At 43.5% G+C, this 25,190-nt stretch overlaps 1 long non-coding RNA gene across 1 annotated transcript; it reads left to right on the top strand.

Annotated features, from left to right (window-relative positions):
* The first annotated feature begins 308 nt into the window (after positions 1 to 308).
* LOC108640065 lies at positions 309 to 9,845 on the top strand. Its single transcript, XR_001920913.2, has 2 exons — positions 309 to 556; positions 7,994 to 9,845. It is a non-coding gene; the product is annotated as an uncharacterized LOC108640065 (long non-coding RNA).
* Positions 9,846 to 25,190: the final 15,345 nt, after the last annotated feature.

The following is a 25,190-nucleotide window of genomic DNA, read 5'->3' as shown; positions in this document are numbered from 1 at the left end:
GCACAGGAGCCACAGACTCTGGGTTCTTGGCAGATGGGGAGTATTTGACATGGTGCCTGACCATCTACAGTGATCTAGGCACAAGCAATGAAACAAGAGAGACCACTGCCTTGACTATATTGTGGAACAGGAGAGGGCCACAGGGAAAGCATACGCAGAGGACATACTATTTTTGCACCCCTGCTATTCTGGGCAGTCCCTTCTATTGATTATATTACCATACACTTCATGCTGCAAGGAAGGACCAGGTTTCATCAGCCTTGCGTTCAGAGGCTGGTATGTTTCTATCCGGAACCAGATGGAAGCGGAAGAGGAGCCTTTGAGAACCTACACGCAGGAGAAATAGTAACACAGCAGTCAACTTGCCCTTGTGTCAAGGGCAGCTAAGACTGTGTTAGCAAAAATAAGAAAGACTCTGCTGGGCCAAGTGCTATGCCCTAGCTCCATGCCTCCACTACCGAGCAACCCCCTGGCCGACAGCACTTCACTCCTGTCCGAGGGCTCACTGTAGCATCGACAGGACAATGGCCCTGGGCTGCTGGCAGGTTGCAGGCAGGTGAGAAGACACTGGTTGGCTGCTCCTGGGGGCTCGGGGGGACTGAGACCATGGAAGTTCCTAGATGCTGTCTAGATTTACAGGTTGGATATGTCAGGCATGGTGGATAGAGCCAGGACTGAAGCTATGTGCATGGTTATTGTTCTGCAATTGTATTTCTATAATCTGTGGTGTAGCTTGTAACAGCCAGTGGGGTGCTTTCATAGTGAGGGCTCTTATGGGTTATTAATGAATTGTGTTGTAGTAAAAGCAACAGTAAATAGAAGTTGCTAATTTAGGCATGAACTATTTTAAGGTTTTGCTACAGCAGCCAAAGATTAACTTGAGTTGGACATTGCTGCTTGCCTGGAAGGTCAAGCAAAACACCTGTATGTGTGAAGCAATGTTGCTGCACGTTACCAGGGGCCTCTGCTGGAATCAGAGGCAAAGGTGACTCCTGGGACTGGGCAGCACAATTTCTGACACATTGTCACAGCATACTACCACATTTTAAGGCTTCTTTAAAAGCTGGAGGTGTGCTGATGGAAAAGCCAGGGTACATGTGCAATCCCATTGTGATTCATTCAGGAAACAGAAGAACTTTTATCTATGCAGATTGCCTGATGCTAAGAAGCCCTCATCTTCACTGTCATTAGCGAGTTACTTTTGTGAAGTTTTTCACTGGTTTTGGCCACTCTGTTTCAAAGTGAAAAGCTTTTGGGAAGAAAATACACTGAAATAAATCAACCTGAGAATTTGTATTGCACATTTCTTGCCTCAACTATCTTAAAATCCTGCAGAAATTTTATTACACAAATACACTGGCTACCATCTCATTTTCCCTTTTCCGAATCTCTGAAAAACACAATCTTTTTTTAAAAATCACAAATTAGGCAACTAGTAAGGATAGTATTCATGTAAAACTATTTTTCCAAAAGATGGAATTATTTAAATTTTACCCCCCTGGCTTTCAAATCTCTAACTTCCACATTTTAAAGCTCTTCTCAGAAGCCATCAGGAAAGCATACACTAACTCAATAAAAGGAAAGTCGACCTTTGGTTAAGCCCATAACTCTGACATAGGACCTCTAATTACTGAGAAACTCGCATTAAATTAAGGAAATCTGAAGATAATTGCCACAGCTCTTGAGGAATCACACACACACGGAGCATATTCTGAGTTGGAAGAATCAGCAGCTGGCTGGCCTAGGAGAAAACTGAAACAAAGATAATGTCATACTAGATCTAAACCAGCAGTGAGTTTCAAACTGGCCTATAAAAACAACAGGAAGAGCCTGTAAAGCTGTTCTCTGTAAAGCTGTTTCATTCCCTAAATCTGCCTTTGCTGTTAGATATACCTGAAGTCACATAGTTTTGTAGGGATTATTCAAATCAGAGACAGGAGTTTAAGGAATTCAGAGCATTGAAAAAATGTTACTCTTTATAAACATGTTTGGGAAAAGAGTTTGGTTTTAGCTTGCTCTGGTGGTCAGGGATCCTAAAGAAAAAACTGAGCCTTAGTAATATCCTCCTCCCCATCTAGATCAAAAGGTAAGAGGAATATATAAGATATTCCTCTCCAAGGCCTACCAGGTGGGCCACAGATACGTCTTTCAGGGCATGCTCCAAGGTACAGCCGGTTCAACAAAAGCATCACCAGAGGCCACTAAAAATCTGTCTTTTCAGCTCCTCTCAGTTTTTTTTATCTTTTCCTTTCCCTAACTAACTCACTTACTTCATTCTTTCACCCCATTGTCTCAAACCTTCTCATCCCTATTCCTTATTTCTATTCATTTTCTTCACTAGATCTTTCTCTATTGTTCTCCCTTCAGTTTTCCCTTCCCAGTTCACCTTATTCCATCCCATAACTCTTGTTCTGTTCAGGATGTAGAAGAGTTGACCCAGCTTTTGATCCTGAAACAAGATCTTACAGAATCACATCCTTAAACTATTTTTTTTTCTGGTACTCATTTATACAGGGCTTTACCTTCCTGTTGATTTCTGACAACATAAGTCACTCTCAATAGCTGATTTAACTTGGGATCACATGGCCCAAAAAGAGCCTACCAATAGGTATGTCCTACTGAAGAAATGTCTCTCTTCTGCACAGGCACATATTTTCCCTTCATCTCCTACCTGATTTCTGTGTGCTGTCTGTCTTGCAGGAGTGGCTTCCTTTTTTTAGCCTCCCCCCCATACAATTATAGGAATTTTATACATAATTTCCAAAATAGACATTGCTTTGCTACCGTCATCTCCTTTCCAAATACTGTCAGGCATTTGGCACTTCTGTGGCCTTCCAAATGATGGCACATAAGTCCTCTGTCATGAGGGTTATGTAGCTTGATTTAGCTTATCTCCTCAGATCTGTGTCAGCAGAACTGAGAGCACATCTTGACATCCTGGATGAGGTACACAAAGTAGGTTAACTATCTGTCTTCACTTACAATGCAGCATCTGACAGTGAATGTTTAGCACCTGGTGTTTATCTATTTGAGGCTGTGGTAGTTATTTGTAGCTCAGACCAAGGGGTTCATGCTCAAGGGACTGTGATAGCCTCTGCTGAGTCAAAATGCACCAAGAGAACAGGACCAGCAAGCAGCTGTCAGGATCAGTGCATGGCCCACACATACACTAGGCTCCACTCCTGTTCCTGCTTAGGGATATCATAATAGCACCTAAAGGCTCACCTAGAATTAAAGGCTAACTAGCTGTATTAGATGACACACGAAGATACTGTGGAGGGCAGTCTGTGGTATAAAAAGTGAAGCACTGACGCAGGGTAGACAAAGGAACAAGAAAGCGTTACCTTCCCCAGATCAAAGACAGGAACTGAGACAGTAACTGTGACTTGTCAAGGTCACACAAGAATTGAGCAACAGAGATGAGAACAGAAACTTTTATTTTTCCTGAGTCACAGCTCAATGTCTCAGTCACAAGACCATCCTTCATCTCTCATTCTTACGCCAAGGGAAGAACATGTCATTCCTATTTGCTCACTTAGCAGCAGTCTATAGGTGATAGGGTCCTTCTAAGTGAGCAGGGTACCAGCAAGAGTGAAGTCTGAAGCAATAGGAACACATGAGAGCTTGCCTCCCTGCTGGAGGCACATGACACAGCTGGTGTGCATTACAAAGGCTACCTGATTCCTACAGCACCCTCAGATTTCGTGCCTCATGAAGTTGACGCAGACAAGGAGAACTCACAGCCCGATCCCCCTCAGATTAGGTTTCTGAACATTTCCTTTATGGCATGTGGAGAGAATCTGAAGGAGAGCTCAACAGCACAGATATTTTCCTGGCAAGGGGAGAGCTTTGAAACTCTCAAGTGGTCCCAGAATAAACTTCATGACTTGGGAATGAACGCTATGTGCTGACAACATCATCAGTTCACAGCTTTAAAGGCAACCTTCAGGGCAGCTTTTCTTGGTGCCCACTGCAGGGCTGTGATCCAGCCAGATTTTCTGGAAAGAAGGCAAAAGGTTGCGTGGGATGACACTGTGGGATGCTTCTGTGGGCACGCATGGTCATTCCCATAGACATCAGCTGGGGCATCAAGGAATAGTGGGGGCACTCCCCCTTGAGAGGCAGATGTGAGTCCAAGCTTTCTGGTAAACCCAATCCTGCTGGTTGGAGTTCCTCTAGATAGGTTACCCTCAGAAACCCGGAATCTTACCACAGGGGAAATGGAGAGGAAAGAAAATCATTGGGACACAATCTGGGAGTGGAATTGCAATAAACACAGAGACATGGTCTAGGCTGGTATGACATAGCCAGACAGCTTACAAAAGGTGTTATGGATACCTAAAATAATCACAGAATGAAAAAGCTGTAGTTAAGTGATTCTTTGCAGAAGACGGACAGCAATTTAAATGGGAGGAAGGAACTGGTCAGATAGATGGTTTGGGATGCACGGTGGCTAAAGAGCAGTGTGGAGGATTAAAAAAGATTATTCTGATGGAAGTTGATGTGGGGGCAAAATTCTGGCTTTATTGAAATCCAAGAGAGAGAAAGGCTTCACTGGACTCTGGGTTTGGCTGGGGAGATATGCTGTGCTTGCAAGCCTGCAGGAACTGTTTTTGCTCGTAGTCGCAGTATGGTGCATGTATGGTACTGCTGTGTACTTGTATGCCATCTAGACCTGTTCATGAGAAAAACTGCTGGCTAGAAAGCACAAACTTGACCTGTTCATGAGAAAAACTGCTGGCTAGAAAGCACAAACTTGTACTCATATCATACACTCCATCTTCAAAACCTTTGAAAACCTGGGGAAGTTCTATCAGAAATAATGTGGCCAGCAGGACTAGAGCAGGAATCATCCCCCTGTCATCAGCACTGGTGAGACTGCACCTCGAATCCTGTGTTCAGTTTTGGGCTCTTCACTTCAAGAAGAACATTGAGGTGCTGGAGGATGTCCAGAGAAGGGCAAAGAAGCTGGTGAATGGTCTGGAACACAAGTCCTATGAGGAATGGCTGATGGAGCTGGAGTGGTTTAGCCTGGAGAAAAGGAGACTCAGGGGAGACCATATCACTCTCTAAAACTATCTGAAAAGAGGCTGTAGTGAGGTGGGAGTTTGCCTCTTCTCCAAAGTAACAAGCGATAGGACAAGAGGAAATAGCCTCATGCTGTGCCTGGGGAGGTTTAGATTGGATATTAGGAAAAATCTCTTCAAGAAAAGGGTTGTCAAGTATTGGAACAGGCTTACCAGGGAAGTGTTTGAGTCACCATCCCTGAAGGTGTTTAAAAGACATGTAGATGTAGCGCTTAGGGACATGATTTAGTGTTAAACTTGGCAGTGTTAGGTTAATGGTTGGTCTTGATGATCCCAAAAGTCTTTTCCAGGCTAAAGGATATTAAGAGTCTAATTAGTGTCTATCTGCAGAGATATTCCTGGGGTCAGGACATTTTCTAAAAGTGCGAGACCAGAAGTATCCACAGAGCAAGACAGACTTTCTTCAACAGGGACCCTCACTCTGCTCCTCACCTTGTCCAGTTGGATCCCCACCTCCAAGCTGAGACCATTTTTCCTTCTTACAGAGGGAAGAGGAGTAAAGACATTATTATTGTCTTAGTCACATCTGCCCCTAGTTTTAGGAACAGATCAGTTGCAACCAAAGCTACAAGCAAAAAAGCTGGTGACAGCTGGGTAGGTTTCATAATTGAAAGAGAGAAATTCTAGAGTCTTGCCTCTGAGATTGACTTTTACCCTTGCAGATTCTCCCACCTGGTGGAATGCAGTGTAGGAGACCACCACAGAGGAGCCATATAAAATTACAAACACACACAGATGTTGCTGCCTGCCACCATGTCCCTGAGCAGACATAACCTTTGCTGGAGTTTAGTTCACCACTTTTTCCCTGCCTGTTTCTTATGCTGTATCCCCATACTGCAAGGTGGTGCATTGCCACATCACCACATACTTATTAAAGCCTGTAATGACAGCCCCAGAGCCAGTAACTCCCACAGATACTTTAATCATGGGTCAAAGAAGGGGTAGCAGGAAACAAGCAGCTGAAAATCACTGACAGAGAAGGGGATGTGACAGTTAGACAGCCTGACAACAGAGGCCAAGCAGGAATACACGTGCAGGCAAGAGAAGATCACATCACAGGAACATTGGTTTTGACCACTGGACCACAGGGTTATAATCTCATGCTGTTATCACGATGTGATGCCTCAGAGAAAAGGGAACGAACTCACATCAGTCATTCAGCTAATGGGGAAGAGGAATCTCCCTGAACAAGCGAAAAGCCATGCATGAAGCTTTGCAAAGGACCAGCTGATATATGAAGTTGGCTTCCCTTTAATTATCTTGGCAATAACAAAAGTGATAACTCTCCAGGGGGCAAGACTGAAGTGCAGTAGTGGAGATAGCGAGATCTGAGCCCTGAAGTCTTCAGCAGCATGTAAGCTCCTTAGTTGGAAGAGACGATGGGGGGAAGAGGGGCAGAGTGGGACAGAACTGTGGCCTGAGTCTTGTCAGAGAGTCTGTGGTTCAAAGCAGGCAGAAAGCTGATCAAAAGGATTGTACTGAGGCAGAGTGCAGCAGTGTTTCTTAGCCATCCAGTCTCTATTAAAAAAAAAAAAAAAGAAAAAGATACAGCTCACTGTTTTTCCTTTACAGTCAACTAAACATTACACAAAAAAATTGCATATACCTTTATTTTTTCCTCCTGTTTATATGAGTTAAATAGCTTTTTTTCCTCCCTCTCATTTTTGTTGTTGCTTGCAAGCAGGAATGTAGGTGTGTATTTTCTTTAGGTGTGTATTTTTACAGTACTTTGTAGAAAACCTTTAATGTCTTACCAAGCACCTGTCGTCCCTGACAGCAAGTTCATAAGCACTGACATGAAAGACCCAGCTTTATGTCTCTTGTTTCTCTTGTTATTTAGAAACAGGTAGGATAGAGCACATCTAAGTCTCTGGCCACCATAGCAGTCTCTAAGGGACGTATACCAGTGGCCCAGGTGGCACAAACCCTAAACTCCTTTTAATAACATTATCCTTGGATATGTTTTAATCTTTTTGCAGGATAAGAGTTAGCTGGGTAAAATGTTAGCTCATGTCACCTTGCCCTCACACTTTTCTGAGGCAAATATTAACTTGATTCATTTGAAGCTCTGGTTCATTAAGATTAATAATTTCTCAAAATACTTAACAGCACTGAAAAGGTTTATATGTAACTAAATAATTTTAATTGCAAGCAATTGCTGCAATTATACCAAAAGTTATATCCATATAAATGGGACAGTGACAGGAAGATTGTGAAAGGCAAGAATCTCTGTAGCTATCTGTACAGTCAGATATCATTTTCACAATATCATAGTTGTTTTTGAGACTCCCTACTTGGAAAGACACACATATTATGAGAAAGATCTTCATTCTCATCACAACCTAAACATATAAAAGTTCTCATAGTTCAGCGAAAATCTCCATACCCAAACCACCAGGTTTCCACAGGCCTGCTCACCGGAAGGCCTGCAGCAGCATTGATGGATGCTTTCCACACTGCACATAAATTTCGATTCTGAAGACTGCTTTCTTCTCTGACAACTCTTAGTGGAGTTGCCTGTGGCCCACTGGCTCACTTGACAGCATGAGAGGTTTGTGTCCTGCTCTGTGGCACTCCTGTTTCTCCAGATAGTCTTCACTGGACCACAGATTACACTCACCAGCTGTGCCTGGCATGCAAGGGTGGCAAAGGGGAGATAGAGGTTGTCATGCTGCAGAAAAAACATAAAGCAAAAGCCAACTGCTGAAAGGACCACAAGGTGGGAACTAATTGCATGAGTTTTACCCTAGATGAACAAGACCTTGCAAGTGTATCATACCAGCTTCTATCCGCTGCATAAATCAAAAAAGCCTGCCCAGCGCTCTTCCAAAGCCCTCTTCCCATTTTTACATGTATATTGCCTCAGATGGAGTCATAATAACTCATTTCTTCTATGTTCCTCCTAGCCATGCCTGCGCTGTTGCTGTGGTGATCTACAACTGTGACAGCTTTGAGAGTGATGGATGGAGCAAATGGAAAATCATGAGAAATCAGAGGGCAGAGGCTGCAGCAGGGCATCTGAGCCATGTTCTTCAGCTGGCAAGAAGAAGAGAGTGAAGAGGACATGCAGGAGCTTGACAGAAGCAGACTAAAATGGAAGGGGAAAATGAAACACAGAAGAAAGCTAGCAGAGACGCTGGTTTTAGGGTTACACAGGGAGTAGGGATTTGGTAGACAGTTTGTTCTACTACAGACTTCACAAACAACTTTAGGCAACTCATCACATCAGTTTGAACACCAATTTCTCTTCTGTAAAAAGTTTCTGTGAGAGAAACTGTTACAAAATGTCCTGGGGATTATAAATACGAAATGGCAACCACCTTGTAAGTGAAAAAACCAGTCTGAACAACATCCAGATAAAAAAGAAGGCTTTCAACAGTCTCAGAAAAGTCAGAGTTCATGGAAGAAAGCAAACAGAAAGAGACAGGAAAGGCGTTGAATATGTTTCTGCTTGTCTCATGATGAATCTATACACAGTGTATGCAATTGCTATACTTTTAGGAAGCTCTTTTGGCTCATCTGTTGGCATCAGCGTTGCAGGGCTGTATTCCCAATTTGCAAATGTGGTGTTATCTCACATCCCTCAGTACCAGGGAAGGATAAGGGCTTTCTGCTGAAATAGTATTTTCATTTCCCTGCTGTCATTCTCTTCCTACTAAGTGTTTTCCAGTGAATCATTGTTTTGAACCTTGAGTTGTACTGGTGTGGCTGAAAGCATAGACTTTAATTTAGATAAAGTGGAGACCTCTTGGATATGGATGCTGTCAAATCAAACTGATTTGTGATTAGGCAAATAGAGCCCTGGAAACCTTTCAGTCACTGCATGCTATCACAGGAAGCCACAGAACGAAATGTCTTTCATTTGAGTGAAATCTTTTTAAAGCATCTGGCCTCTTTCCTTGCCTCTCCCATTAGAGACTGTTCCTGAACCTAATTGCTCAGATGGCTAGAAGCTTTCTTTTAATTTCTAGGGTAAATTCCTTTATGGTCATTTTATAGCCAGTTGTCCTTGGGATGTCCTTCAGCTTTAATAACTTCCTCTTCTGATTTTTACACTCAGATACATTTATAGAGAGGAAATCCAGGCTCTCTCATCCTTCATTTTGCTGACTCTAAAAGCCAGTCTCTCTTAGTTTCTCCACATAGGCTTGGAATCTCCCTGGTCCTGCTATCATGTGCTCACTCTTCAACTGTTCCCATTGGATCTCGTATTTTTGGGAAGTAGGCAACAAGGATTGCATGCCATTTTTCAGATGAGATTTCTCCTGAGTCCTACATACTACTATTGACTTTTCCTCCTCTGTCTGGATATGTTGCAGGATACTACTTGTCTTTACAACATGTTGGGGCTCACAGTCACTCTGTGGTGACAGTGTAATGTATTAGTAAGTGCAAGCTTTTGTCCTTCTCTGGCACTTCCAGCTCTTGAGCCACAACAGTGTTGCTGTTACAGATTCTGATACATTTCTGCATATTAAAGCTAATGTACTAGGAAAGTTAGCTACTGAATTCCATTCTTCCAAACCGATACTTTCCCTTTCTGTACAACCTGCATTTGTCTCCCCATCAGCCAGCTCTTTACCTACCTTCTAACTTTTCCATAACTTCTATTTTAGCTATTAATTACAAATATGTCACTTTGTCAAGTACTTTATTGTAGTCTGGACAGATAAGATGTCTATCATTTCCCCGATCCAAAATAGTTGTCTTATTAAAGAAAAATATAGAGTTATTCTGGCATGCTCTGCCTTTGACAAACTACTATTGCATTGTACATCACTGTTCATTTGCCTATGTGTTTTTTTATTATTCTCTCCTACAGATTGGCTTTGAAGCTGTAGGCACTGTGGTGGTCAGGAGAATGGGTCTGCATTTCCCTAGATTACACCCTTTTCCTTTTCTTAGAGATAACAGAAGTACTGCATCTGTTATTTTGCAGTCAGACAGTGCCACCACCAACTTGACAGATTAATTAAAAATCCGCCCTGTAAGATTTGCCATCTCATACACCAGCTATCTCAATATTCTGAGATATTCTGGTCCCTGTGACTGGAGCTGATCAAAATGCTTACGCTTCTGTTTCATCCTGCATGCAGTCATTTCCTTTTCTACACACACAGTGCTTGCTCCGTATTCTCCTTTGTCGGAATTACTGAAAATTGGGAGCGTTAACTCATTTAATTCATGTTGTATGTGGGTCACACCTATGATCCCCTTGTTACTTTCCCCAAGCATGAACATGTCCCTTCCACATCATGTCACAAAGGAATCATCTGTTGTTTCTTCTACTTGCCTTCACAAGGTGTATCTCAGGTTGGCCTTTAATCATTCTTAATTAATCTTTACAGCTTTAGCCCTCTTGCCCCCCCACATACAGCAACTGTTGCTTACTTCTTGTGCAACCTGTGCTTTCTGGGCTATAGCACTCTAAAGGACATTGACAAAACCAGTTTGGAGCCAATGTAAAAGAGATGTCACAGCGGCTTTCCTAGGTTTAATATTAGCCACATTCTAAACTATTAAAAATGAAACTTGTTAGACGAGTGTGTGAAGATACACCCTAAATCCTTCACTGAGTTTTAAATGAAAGCATTTCATGCCCATGACCCAGTTGCTTTGGGTCAGGGAGAAAGAAGTATTTTTCTCTCCTCGCCTGTTCTACATGTTCACTTATTTTCTAGATTGTCTCTTTTGTATTTTTAGAAGTGGATGTTGCTAAGGCAACCAAACTAGCTGAACATTTTGTTTCCCCAAGAACAATACATGTTTAAATATTCAGGCAATTTTCCATTGTTCAGCAGGAATGGTGAGATCAGTCAGATTATTCAGACCAGAGGAGGAAAGTTTAGGTTGGCCTTCCATTATATATAAAAGACTTCAGTGTGCTGACAGCCATTCAACAGTTTGGTTCAAGGAGGAACAATACATGACAGACACATAGACCACCCTCCTTATATACGAGAAATGTTTTGGTTTATTCCCCTCTGTCTCGCCCCCCACAATAAATTAAAGTATGTATTTCCAGGTAGATGAGTTACACTCACCTCTGTGTTGATGCTGATACAGGGCCTGCTCATGCTCTGAAAGCAAAGCATCAGGTGACAATAGTGTCATACAGGTTAGAAGGGGCAAAGAAAACATCTATCCACTTTATCACATCCTTCCCTCTTGCCTAATCTGTGGCTTTCAGGCTCATTTCAAACACCTGGAAAAGATTTGGAATATTCCTATGTAGACAGCTTCTTGTTGTTACCCCCAAAACTGGGCTGGTGATGGAATCTTGTAAATGACTCCACCTACCTCTCCAAAGCTCACCAGCCTGGCTTCCTGGCTGACTTTGTTCCGGAGCAGATTACAGAGGGGCTGGCACAGCCCATTCCATTGGCTGATCTGTGATGGCAGGAACTGCCACCCCATAAGTGGCATGGAGCAGAGTGTAGTGTTAATACCCTGCAAGGGAGCCAGAGCCATGGATGAGACTGAGATACCTTGAAGTGTGCTTCTGATTTTGACGTGAATATTTTCTGCGTTGATCACCAAGTGTGCTTAGTTTCACTTTTCCCCATTGGCATTGTGAAATGGCTGAAACTATAAAAACCTGAAGAAAACATGATTATGGCTTAAAAATGTTTCTCAAAGAAGTGCCAAATACTATTATAATGCTGAAAACAGCAGGAGAGGAAAAGGGCAGAAAAGAAATAAAGGAGATTAAAAGTGTGGAAGTGGTCAGCATGTAAAACTGCAAAGGCACAGAGGCACAAAACCCATAGCACAGTCAAGAAAGAGGATGATCCAGAAGCAGGGAGTAGTCTGATACTAGAGGATGGAAGGTGCAGAGGAGAGTCACAGCGGGAAGTTAAATGAGGAATACAGGTCTGAAGCTGTCAGTGACAGCAGAGATGCTGTGCAGCAGAGCAGGCACTCCTCCACTGAGTGACACACAGCACACGCCTGACTGACTGGTGTTACTATGAGATGGAGCTACTTATCCTTTCCAATATCTAGCTCCAGAAATGTGCAACTCCCTCTTCCTTCTAAATATCTTTTCAGGAGATGTGAGCAATAGACCAGTAACACTGATTACAAGTCATCTGTCTGAAAAGAGAACTTTAGAAACCTTTTTGGTTTTCATAATTTGGTAGTTTCTGTGTGTATATTTGGGCTCTTCTCTGTCTTCCTCTTTTTAAAAGCGAAGTACATCACCTAGAGCATTCACATACTTTGGCCTAAAAGCTAATCAGTGCAAAGAGGGTTATGCTGTTCAAAGAAGAATGAGAAAGTCTCCTAGTTTATCTTGGCCGGACCCAAGCATACCAAACAGCAAGTAAGTGTCCTAGGATTGTCAAAGATACTGGGTTGAAATGGCAGTGTTAGCATGGAGCATTAGTTTTCAGGAAACTAGCTGGTTCCTAGGAGGATGGACAGCTAGGCAAAGTCTGAATAACTAGAAAAGGCAATGAGTCATGGGTTAGCCTGACATAGCCATGGGAACCATAAAAGGGCTATATGAGTCACAAAACTCATAACCCCAACACAAGCTAGTCTGTTTGGCTCTTTTCCACCCCACCATTTTTCCTGAAAGATAAGAAGAACTGGCAGATTAGATGTGGTCCAGGGTGGTTACACATCACATCATGGGTAACTAAACTGCTGCTAAAAGCATTGTTTGGGATGATTTCCACTGTGTCTCTCCTTCTCAGCCCTCACTCTCTGTGCAGACTGGACTGCCTATCTGACCAGTCTCCTCAAGCTCAGGGCCTGGCCAAGCTAGAGGACTAGGAGGAAGGTCAAAGTCCAAAATGGGGCTCATGGGGAGAAAGCGCTTTAGTCAGAGACAAGGGTCTTGCAGATGCTTAGACTGAAACAAATAAAAAGATGAAACTGGGCAGAAAAGAGTTGCTCTGAGGTCTAGGAAGGAGGCAAATTGGTGCACCTCGGTTCACAGTTAGAGAGATTGGTGAGAGTTGTGATCCATCACACTCCAATACATCTGACTGCAAGCAAAGGTCAACTTTTGCCTATGATCTACTGAAACTTTGGTACAACCAGGGCATGGAGCACCTGAGCTTAATGCTCTCCTGAGGAAGCTATTGTAGGGAGCAAAGGATGGGGAGAAAAGAAGTGGAAATTGCAGATTGGAATGGATTGGGAGGGGATACAAAAGGGACAAGGAGCAGAGGAGAAATACAAGGTGTGCTGGCTCTCAGTGCAGCCTATTTGTGGAGCATCGGCAATCAACAAAGCCTTTATTTCATGCCTACTGACTCTTTACATGACAGTGTCTCTGCTCCTGCCAGGTGTTACCTATAAATAATTCTGTCACCCAACTGCATCATGTGCCCAAAATGGGAAGACTGAGCTGAACAGGACTAAAACCCAGAAAGGATTATTTTAATTTAAGAAAGAGTGCTTACTGTGTGAAGAATCAACTACTTGCTGACCACAGACACTCTGAGGAGAAAGACAGGGGAAGGTCCCCCAGCAGTACTGTTGGATCAGAGCCAACACAGTGATGCACTCACAGTGCTAGCTGTGACAGATGTCTGCAGCGAGTCTCCCTGGGGCAAAAGGAAGAAGCCCAGGGATGTTGCTGCCCAGTTTACTGCACATTTCACAGAACCTGGCCTAAGCCAGGATTAGTTTCAAGACTGGGCATTGCCAGTGATATTACTCATATCACTTTGAGAAAATCACTTGCCCTCCATCTGTCTTAGTTTCTTCTCCTGTGAAACAGAGCCTGACTGTGGCTTTGCAATGCCTGACTGCTTTTTTGGCCCTGGCTTCTCTGCCTGCTCTACAGCTGCTGACAGGCAGCCTGCAGGTGGGTCTGATACAACTTCTCAGAAAAGGTGATTATGGCTCAGAGAAGGCAGATGGTGCAGACATAGAAGACATGCATGCCTACCTTTTTAAAATCTTGTTTGTATTCATAAATGTGAACTCACTGCAAGGTGATTTATCCCTACCTTTCAATTAGCCAGGAAAAATAGCCTCTCTGATACAGAAATACTTGGATAGTTCTCTTGTGACCATTCCCCAGTGCAGCTGCCTGATGACAAGGCTCTGTGGCCTCTGCACGTGGTTGTTAATGCTGCTCCACCTAACCTGAGAGAACCCCCTCTATTATGCACAGCAGAAAGGACACCTTTCATAAAGGAGCAACCAGAAACTGCATTGAGGACAGACAATGTTCTGTACTGAAGAGTGAGCCTCCCAAATGATTTTTATTATCAGTTTTCTGAGGACAGCAGCTTTATATTTAGGTGATATAAGAAACACAAGCCACGGGCTTAGCGGGTTTTATGGATGAGATTACTTCTGTCACTTTTTTTGCACACCCACTCTTCCAACTACTGTTCTTTTTAAGAATTTGGGGAACATTAGGTAGGGGACCAGGAGAAGAGGGGATGAAACAGACAAGCTGAAGGCAGATGCTCATGTTAGTCTCCTGAAGCAGCTAATCAGATTTTCTTTCTATACAGTGACTATACAGTGGATTTTGCAATGCAAAAGGAAGAAGTTTAAAATAAAGCTGTGACCTTGTTGTTCCCACCAACAGAGCAAGCTATCTGCAAATCTCATTTTAAAAAATACTGCAAACTCCAACATGAATGAAAAGGTTTTTAAGAGGGAGCAAAAGGGAGGTTTGGATTTTACTCCAAATTTCACTAGTTCCTCACTACAAGGACACTACAGTGATTTTGGTGCCATGAGTAAGAGGCGTTACATAACTATGCAAAATGCCAGAGATGTGGGGGCAAGAATCCTGTCGGGGCTCAGGTATTAGACTGTGACTCTGAAAATATTGCCATCATTTCCATAGCGAATCCACTGAGTCACAGAAATGTTAGGGATTATTCACACTGTGGGAGGAGCCAAGGGAACACAGATTTGGAAGGAGAACTTTTGCACGAGCCAGTGTCTGCTTAAGGCAAGCAAAGAGCACTTTCTGGTCTACCTGCAAATAGCCTATTTCAATTATTGCACAAACAAATGTTTATACACCCTCCCACACCCAGCACATCTTCGGTACCTGTGTACAAGGATTCCTTTGGTATTATCCCATATTCAACCAACTTGGCTCTCATAGAGCTTTTGTATACTACACAGATGCAAAGAATTGACAGCATATCTATCCTTACATTGGCCAACCAGACTGGAACTCCCTAACAGCAGGCCCAGAGCTGAGGACACAGAAAGATGAGAGAGGAGGATCTCCATACGTGAGGGGATCTCCACACAGGCTTGAACAAGCAGCCTTTTGCTTTGATTTCAGAGTGATAATAATCTTCTCTACCAAATGACAGCTTAGGGCTCAGCTGCTGCGACACTGTTTTTGGAATCAAATTACTAGAAAGGTCAAAATCATTAACATGTGCTTTAGGAAGAGGGAAAATACCAGGCAAAACCTGTAAGCTTCCACAGCTGAAAGATGCCCCCTGGACTAGCAGATGCTATTATTTGCTTCCTTTCACTGTAGGCAGAAAGGTGTCCTCTCACCAAGGGAACAGAGAAGGAGGTCATTCTGCTTGGAGGTCTTTCAAAAATGTGCATAGCAGGAGGAGATTCTTGTGACTTTTTATAATTTAAAAGGCACAAAACAGTGTTAGAGGGAGTGAATGAATAGATTACATTCCTCTTACCTGACATGCCCCTAACCTTTACACCCTCTGTAGGGCCCCCTTGGCACTGTTGGGTATAGTTGTCCCACTGTTAAAAATGTATGAACTTATTCTTGCTCCCACATTCAGTAGGAGAAAATTAATATGGAGTTGGTGCTACACACAAGGGACAAGACCTCAGAAGAGAATTTTGCTAATGCTTCCATTACATGTGTTGTGGCATAAGCATAATAATGATTTAATGATTACATTACAGTTCTCCTTCCACAGGAGAAAAAAAAAAAAAGACAAAGGTTTCCACAATGTTTGAGCTACAGCTTTGTCTTTCTTGTTTACCAGACACCTCTGTGAGGCCACCTGAATACATCAACTGTCTCAGCATTTCATTAGTCATCAAGGCAGGTCAGGGCAAGGTGTTTTCCTTTTGAAAGCATTCAAAGAAAAGTTAAAACCTCTGTCTAGAAATAGTGTAGTTGATAAAGGAGCCTTACTTTGGATGCATCATGCATATTTTGCCTCTTTGAGCTGGGCCTCACTAAGTAAAAGCCAACCTTATGTTCTCCAGTGTATGGCTTAGACAATGTTGAACACAAGACTGAGAGACTGCCCTAAACTTTTAAAGTTCATCAAGACAAACAGTGTACATAAAGGCTTCTCTCCCACTGATGCATTCAAGCATCTCATCCCATGAAAGTAAGACGTCTCTATATTTCATACCCCAGCGATGCTTTCATATTTGTCATTTGCACCCCGGATGGATATAGGATTCACTTTGATATGGCAGTGCCAATGTCTCTAAAGTAATCTGGCCCATGAAAAATCATCTTTCTAATCCTTGAGAATGTCATGTGTATTAGCTGCAGCCTTTCTGGTATGAATCCTCTAGGGTGGATTCAATTTCACACAAGTCCTAGCAAGACAGACCATCCTAGGCTAGGAATTCATATCCTTCATAGCCTCTGCTCTTCAGAATGGCAAGCAACCACTGCTTTTCCAATGGCACCCACCTTTAAACCCATATATAATTTTTGCTTCCTAGAGCAGGGAGGTTTGATCTTGGAATTTGGAGGTCAAATGTTTCAAACTGTCTTCCCTATATCTCCCTTTCATATTTGTACAGCTTTATGTAAAATGCTGCATGTTCACATTCAGTCTTCACCTTCAGCTGCAGCATTAAGCTGAGCTTTTCCACAGCATTTTTCCTTACCCATTTCCCCTTGACCCACAAAAACCTGTCACCTGAGTTTAATGAGCCATCCAACTTGGCTCAAGTTCAGGTTGTTAGCCACTGTGTTCAAAACTGTTAGTCTTCCAGTGCTTTCCTGCTCCTTCCCTTGGGCTGCATATTCCTGGTCAGATACCTACTCATGACCTCTACATCCGAAAGGATCCCTCACTAGGAGAGTATATACCAGATTTGAACCCATCTGCAACACAGTCTAATGGGCAGGCACTATTTCTAGTGCCTTGTCTCTAGTCTAGAGACAAGCAGACCATCTTCCAGTTCCCCGGGAGAAAATGGATCCCTGGGGCACTGTGGGGCTGAGGACCTGGGAGGTGCTTGCAGAAGTCCTACAACCTCCTTGAGTGAGCACACTTTTCAAAGAACATGCTCCAGTACATCTTGGCACACGTATTTGCTTGGCCTACCTTAATGTGACTCAAGGTCATGCAACAGCAAAGATGTCCCTTTCATGGGATGTGCTCTTGTAAGTGTGCACCTTTGCTGTATGCTTTGCATGATCCCTGTCGCAGTTGCCACACTATTATCCTTACATTCATTACAGATCATTGTGGCACAGTCATTTTTCTTTTTTTATTACTGCTTTGCATTGCACTGTGTTGGTTAAATTGCTGCTACTGCAATCAAGTATTTTGGTTCACAGCGGAATAAATGTTTGAAGAGATGAATATTTACCCTAATTTACACTGTTAACCCCATACACAAAATGTAAAGGCTCTTGCTAGCAACTTTGCTGGAGAAAATGTGTCAGAAACAGAAAAAATTAGGGAAGATGTCGCTCTGTGCTCAGGAAAGACAATTCAGGAAGATGGTCTGGAGGTCACATTTAGTTTGTCTTCAATATTTGAGAAGGAGAGAGCCTTTTAAACTTTCAGAAGCCGGTACCTGCCTCAGTACAGTGCCTCCTTGACTCCACTCTCTCCAGCGGAGACCCCTCACTCTTTAGGCCTGGACAGTTGTTTGGACCAGAGTGAAATAGCTGCAGTCATGACCTTGCTCTAGCCTTTTCCCATTACCATAAATGTCTTTGACAGTAGTACTTTTGCAGGTGTGAGGCAGTAGAAGGATCATGTCCATCTGGTGATGAAGTCAGGACTTGTCTTTGTGCAGGAATATAATAGATGTAATGAAAACACAAATCCCCTGCTCCTCTTTTCTCTCTGGGGACTTAAGCATCCAGCATGTCCGTGCAAATTTCCTCAAGGGATGAAAAGGGCTCAAAAATGAAAGAACTGGCTTCAGGCCAGCACTTGGTCCTTTGCTTGTTCAGGCAAACTCCTGAGATGCCCTATATGTGAAATGAATTGCAGACCTCTGCCTCCCAGGGAATTAGAGTTAATAGCTTAATGTTCTCACAGGAAAAAAAAAAAAAAGGCCATGCAGGCATTTTGAGTTGCCTCACTGCTATTTCTTCCTTAATGCAGTTTCAGGATAGATGGTTGTTAGGGAGAGGGAGTAGGATCCCATTTTGTATGCAGATTTCAGTGCTGAATTGAAGGTCTTACAGTCTCATGATGCCAGAGCAACAGCAGCAGTAACTGGCCATTCATTTTGCAGTGATCATCAGACGACCTTGAGATTTACCCAGCTGGGGCAGTATGGTTTCTATAAATATTACATTTTCCAGGATCGTGTTTTCAGCTGTACCAGAGACAATCCTAGTGAAGAACTAACTCAGCTGGGCATACCCTCCCTTCTTTCTCACCCTTTCCTTCTCCCCCCGCACCAGCCCTCCCTTACTCTGGGTTGTAAAAAAAGCCTCTGAGATTTCTCTTTTAGCACTGACCTTCTGGGCTATCTAATGATGAAGATAGAAAGAGGCTGCAACCAGACAGTGAAAAAAGAAAACCCTTTTGCTAGCAGGGAAATGTGTGAGTAATATACACACTGTTGGACAGTGGCCAAATCACTCTAGTAACGGCTGTTAGTTCCCCTTACCAAGAAAATGATCAAATGAGAAAGAGAAGCTGCAGTCGGGTGTCAGAAATGCTGAGTCGCAACGGGAGAATGCCGCATCCGATGGAAATTTACCCAGGAGCCAGCGACCTTCACACGCTGGGGACGAGGACTGAGGGCTTGCAGGGATATCCTGCCCTCACTCACACGCCGCTGTACTTCCTCCATGTCACCACCCAGCCACAGCATACCCCGAAAAAGGAGGTCAGGAGATGAGCTTCAAGACAGACTGGGCTGCCAGGACAGGCTCCATGGCATGAAACAAAGCACTGCTTATATAGTGTGCAAGGATGGCTGGCCCCACAGCATTGCCTCATCTATGGGGATTACTTGCCTCAGGTAATTAATTGCTGATGATCTGGCCCTTCCCCTGCTGCTTTGGTCTTGAAATGAGACAGTTGGGTCCAGCTGACCCATACCTGGGGCTACCACACCTCGAGACAGCAGGCAGCAAAGGGGACTTCACAGCTCCCTGCTTTTAGGACTGATGGACTGTGCCTTGTGTCAAGGTAGATCTTCTCCAGTAGCTGCTTCAGTGCATGTCCTGTAGTAATTTTCACATTATTTCAGGTACATACCATAGCAGAATGCAGGAATACTCTGGCTTCACCCTTGTCAGAGGGTCTGAGGTTTGGGATACCACAAGAACACCTCCTCCTCACTCCCAAGTACTGGGACATAGCCAATGGCTTTGCCTGCAAGTTAGCAGCCTCTTCATGAAAGATGATGAGACATGGGGGAGAGGCAAGTGCAACAAAGCTGAAGGACAAAGGATTCAAGGCAGTAAATAAGAGTTGTAGCTGAAAACAGAGGACAACTACTTGCATAGAGCTCGAAGACGGAAAAAAGTGGAGGGAGAGGTAGCTGGTGCTGCAATGATGGGGATGCTGGCTAGATGGTGCTAGCACATACTCCTGTGCTTTTGTCGTGGACTAATACAACATTATTACTGCTTTTCCTTTAGGCAGAGGTTTCGTTTCCATTGCAAGAGCTGGAGAAACTACCATCTGTTAATGGTACTGCTAATAGAGAACAGGGAGTCCCTAGTGAAGTTCTTGCCTTTCAAAGGCAAAGGGCTTCTGGAACATGAGAAAGAACATTCCCTTGCAGTACAGGGGAATGATAAGCAGCCAACTGTCTCAACCCAGCACCTCTGTGTTGGCTAAACATGACACAAAATACGATATCTGCCTCACGTCATCCTTGAAATCACCCCTTCTTGTGCTGTGCTGCAAGAACTCGTTTTTAATCCTCTGGACTATGCTGAATTAGGCTCTCCTGGTTGTACTAATAGCGCCAGCTCCAGTCACCAAGGCAACAGCAGGCTCCTCAACCCCTGAAAGGAGCATATCCACGCGGTGAGGTGAAGAACATGGCTCAAGCACACCCAATCCCATGATCCACATGCTTTTCTGTTGTACATTGCACTTTTTGTTTGGCAGCATCCTGCTTGTGGCTGAGCATCCATATGGCCCTTCAGATGATACAAGTCCAGGTATGAGAGATCCTATGACTACTGTGCTGAGAAACCAATGGGTTTCTGGGGCACCCGCTGGTGGATTGGTTCTTGACACACCATGTCCTGAGAAGTGCAGGCCTGCAGAAGGACTATATCCAAACGCCAGAGCTTGGATTAAACGTCTTCTAGCCCTCCTAGTGAATATCTGTAGTGAACAACGAAGACAGAGGGTAAACTAGATCTTGAAAGAAGGCTCAGACCCAAAACAAACTCCCTATATAGCTATGGCTTACACAGAGTCCAGCTACCACTAGAGGGAACAGAAGGCCACAGTGAATGACAAAATTATAAGACTGCTCTCTAAAATGAATGCAGTCAGTGAGAAAATACTATCAGATATTCTCCATTAAAACTGGAAAATATACCTGAAATAGACATTTCCTAATCTGACAAGAGGAAGAAGTGGAGACCAGAAATGGAGAGCAAGTAGGGATTTTTGTATCTTTGCATGTCCTCCAAGCCCCATCACCAACTCCTCCTGCAGGCAAAGGATTAAAAGCAGACGCCTTACATGCAAGTCTCCTAGCTAATGGGAAATTAGGCAAAGCTGCAGGCTAGGACAGCGTATATTTTGTGGTGGAGAAGATATCACCTTTTTCATATGTATCAGAAAGATCCTACAAGCATCCCAAACCCTCTCTTTGCAGTAGGCATAATACGTTGCGCATCAAAGCAGAACCAGAGGTGTTTGCTGTCCTGGGCTCGCTCCTGGGTGCTCTCTGAAAACATTGTTCTGCTCTGGGCTGCACTGTCCAGCCAGCCTTGCCATGCACAACAGTGGGAAAAGAAATAACCAATATGACCAGCTAGAAAGCTCACACAGTGATTCTCTGTAAGTCATATGAAATCTGGTCCAGTCCCTGTGGTGGCACTTTTCAAGTCTGAACTTGCCTTTACCCTTTCCTCCCACTCTGAGGACCAGTCCACCTGTAAAGGTTAAGGTCAGCTGAATAGTGCTGTGGGAAGGAATTGAATTCTTACTGCCTCTAGCGTCAGTCATTTTAGCTTATGTTCATCTTCTTTTCCTGGCTGACGGATTTATGTGTTTTCATCCTCTGTTTTACTATGTCAGGAAAACTGCACTGACTTCAACAAACTCGCTTCTGATTCACACTGCTATAATCAAGACAAGAAGCTGGACTCCATGTTGTTCCCAGGAATGAATGGTGAAGGTCTCTTTTGATCTGTGCAACAGCTGCAGGGAAATTTGTAGTAGAAACTGTCCCATTACTGCCCTTTGCCCATACGACTAATCTTGATCCTGTTGTTAACTGCTACTAATGTATTTCCTAAGAAATATACCTTTTTTAGATTCAGGCAGCCAGTTTTGGTTCTCTTTCCCTCTTGTGCACAAGTTTTCCTATAATTCCTGTTGGTGCTACCCTGCATGGCCCAGAGTGAACCATTTCCCCTCAGACAAGCAAATCCCATGCAGCACTGGGCAGTGGGTATCAAGCACCTGCCAGTCATACTTCAGTGAGAAACTTGGTGCAGAGGCCACCAGCTGAACATCAGCCACAGCACAGCTCCAAAGCTAGCTATGGTTCTTTTCCACTCCTCTCCTAGAGGAAGAGGAAAACCTTGGATTAAATATGGCTACAGGCACCACAGCTGCATAGCACAGAAATCAATGGAATCGTATGAAATCCAGTCCAGTCCCTGTGATGGCACTTTTCAAGTCTGAACATGCCTTTACCCTTTCCTCTCACTCTGAGGACCAGTCCACCTACTTGCATTGCCTGCCAAGCACAGCAGTACATTTCTCACCCAACACCAAGAATTTCACCCACAGATTCACTTAGATGTGCACACACACAAGTGTTACTGACACCCGCACTGATGGCCTGCTTTCCTCTCCATCCTCAAATGTCAGTCTCACAGAGGTTCTGAGGCTGACTCACTCAAGATTACATACTTTGGCCTGCCCATGACCTGCACATCTGAGCAATTCTCCTGGGCCAGCTTCATTTCAGAGCTTAGCAGGAATGGTATGTCTGGGAAGAAAGCATAACTCCTTTGTCATTGACAGGGAGGCCTCTGGTTATCCTTTGACCTAATGCTGCTGGTGAGATGGGCTGATGCCACAAAACACAGCACCAGGAACAACTCAGAGGTCAGGGAAATGCCAGCCTGCAATTTCAGATTTTCTATAGGGAAATAAGGATGGTTTGCCTCTATTTGGATGCCAATCCAGACTTGAAATTTGAACCATGGAAAAACAGCAGAGTAGCTAAATCCCAGATCTGGAAAAACAGCAGGGTAGCTGAATCCCAGATCTGGAATTGGGTTTCTCCCTAATCTTTTCAGATGAATGCTTCAGGATTTTTCTATGAGACGCAATGATGCCCAAAAAAGAGCATTATGGTCTCATCCCATAAAGCTGTAGATTCTCTTATCAAATGTGTGGTTATGATTCATTCTTGACCTGCTCACCATGGGAAGACCATTTCTAAAGCAGAAGGTGTTTTCACAGCACACAAGGCTAAGAAAAAGGATTTTTCTGTAGAGAAAATTATTAGCAGTCTAGAAAAACTTGTCCTGTCCAGACTTCAGTCATTTCTAGGAGGTCAAATTTTGTAATACTCTGACACCACAGATGTCACTGGGAACTTTGCTCTTGATATCTGTGGGACCAGGGTTTATTTTAAGGGCATTTCATCTTATAAGAAACCAAAAGCACTTCATACACTCTGTGCACATAGGCATTACCTAGCCATTCAGGGAAATGCTATCTCTGTAGAATGACCATGGGCTGACAAGACATCCACATGCATATAAAAATTACCATGTCAAGGCACTAATTTTTCTGAAAATTTTTGCCTCCAAGAGCTATGCAAATCAAGTGGCTCACCTTCCCTTTCTTGTGGTGGAAAATAGGCTGAATCAAGAGAGTACTTACAAACAAGACTTGACAAAGTATGTCATTCTTTAGAGCAATTAGGCCCAGAGCATGGGATAGATGTGCACATCACCACTCTTCCCTGTGTTCATGTCTTAAGATCTGCTTAAGAAGTTTGACACTGACCTACAAACAAAAAATGGCCGAAGCACTTGAAGTAGGCGAGGGCCAAATAAAAAATGAACTCTCATGAGCCTGGTCTGTAACTCTTAAGCCAACCTTCTTTTCCTGGAACCAGTCTGATGACAAGATATTGCCATACCTTTGGCAGAAGGTCACACCCAAAGAAAGGAAAAGGAAGCTGTGAAGCCATACAGTACCTTAGCACAACCACTCTTATGCAGGTAATTCTCAGGGATGTGAGGAGCCCATGCCTTGAAAATGGAGAGAAACTTGCCATATGCCTGAGGGCCTCACAACAAAATGTTGCACTTCAGTATCTGCACTGCCAGTCTCTAGTTTTGAAGGGATATATGAATTCATATCTAAATAGGGAGAGGGATATATGATATTTTACTAAATAAATAACTTTTTTGCACTCCTGTTACCTCATCTTTACCAACAAAAAGTTGTGGTGGCTGTCTGTTTGAAAGCTTCTGTTAGACAGCTTTCTTCTCTCCCTGATGTTACAAAAACAAGGCTGCTGTGGGCTGCAGGATGATAGTGGACCTCAGCAAGGCACAAGATAGCTCAAGCAGTGCAGATTGGTGATTAAGCATTGACAAACATCAGTACAGCAAAGAGGACATCAGAGAGCAGCAAAACACGATCCTGCTTAAGAGGTCCGCTCCAGTGAGATACAGAGTATGTCACATCTTACACAGTAAGCCCTTTTCCCTTCCTACTCTTGGCAAATCCTGTCTCCTCTCCAAAGGACTTCTCTTTGCAAACAAACAACAGGGGTGAGGTTTACACAAGGGGAATTCTTGAGCATGAAATGCAGAATGCGAAAGACAACATCAGCCAGAGGAGTCCAGCAATCCATTATCATAAGCTTACATGAGCCACATTTTCCATGTTTCCACGTTTCTAAAACACAACCAAAGTAGCTAACATCTCTTATGTGGCAGGAATCCAGAGAAACAGGCAAGCCAAAGCAAGACTGGGCAGTCCTCCAGCAGAATGGGTTAGCTTCAAGAGCTGAAGTGCACTTAAAACTTTAAGGGGGAACAAGAGGCCAACTTTACATGCTGTTCTATCAGCCATACATGGATTTCCTAGCTGATGTGAAGTTCCTGTCTTCAGATTAATACTCCACCATTAGACTATAGTTTCATAGATATGAATTACAAAATTAAGCAACAGGAACAAGTTTCATCATTCCATTACAGCATGGCTGACACCAGCTATTTCCAGTATACTCTGTGCTCCACACACAGGGCAAATGTCCCCCCAACACAGTAACTACTACTTACTTAGCAGTAGTCCAGGGCAGAAAGCAGGAAGGATTGCTTCTGCAAATGAAGAGTGTTTGGGAAATTCTAAGACAGAAGCAACTAACTAGCATCTAGCAAGAAGTGGCACAGACATTATGACGGTCTACTCTTGTGGAAAATAGCATAACAAGGAGCTAATTTCTTGTCCCATCTGAAAAGTATCAATTCCACCAGTACTAGACCATCTAACACGAGTCTGCTGATCCACTTGGAATGGACTAAATCCCTTGAGACTCTCTCAATCGTGTTGTTACTCCAGTCACTGATGCTTTTCTTGGGTAGAGCTAATAGGAACATGCTGCAAAGTCAGATCAGCTAGTAGCCAGCTTATCAGCGTGGGGCTACTCTTTCTTATCACTGTTTGGCCATGCCTTATTCATACAGATAACTGGTGGGTGATGTAAAACAAATTAGCAGAAAAATAGGTC

Source organism: Manacus vitellinus, unplaced genomic scaffold (assembly GCF_001715985.3).
Source record: "Manacus vitellinus isolate BGI_N305 unplaced genomic scaffold, ASM171598v3 scaffold_28_pilon, whole genome shotgun sequence".
Lineage (NCBI taxonomy): Eukaryota > Metazoa > Chordata > Aves > Passeriformes > Pipridae > Manacus > Manacus vitellinus.
This window is presented reverse-complemented; position numbering and strand designations above follow the sequence as displayed.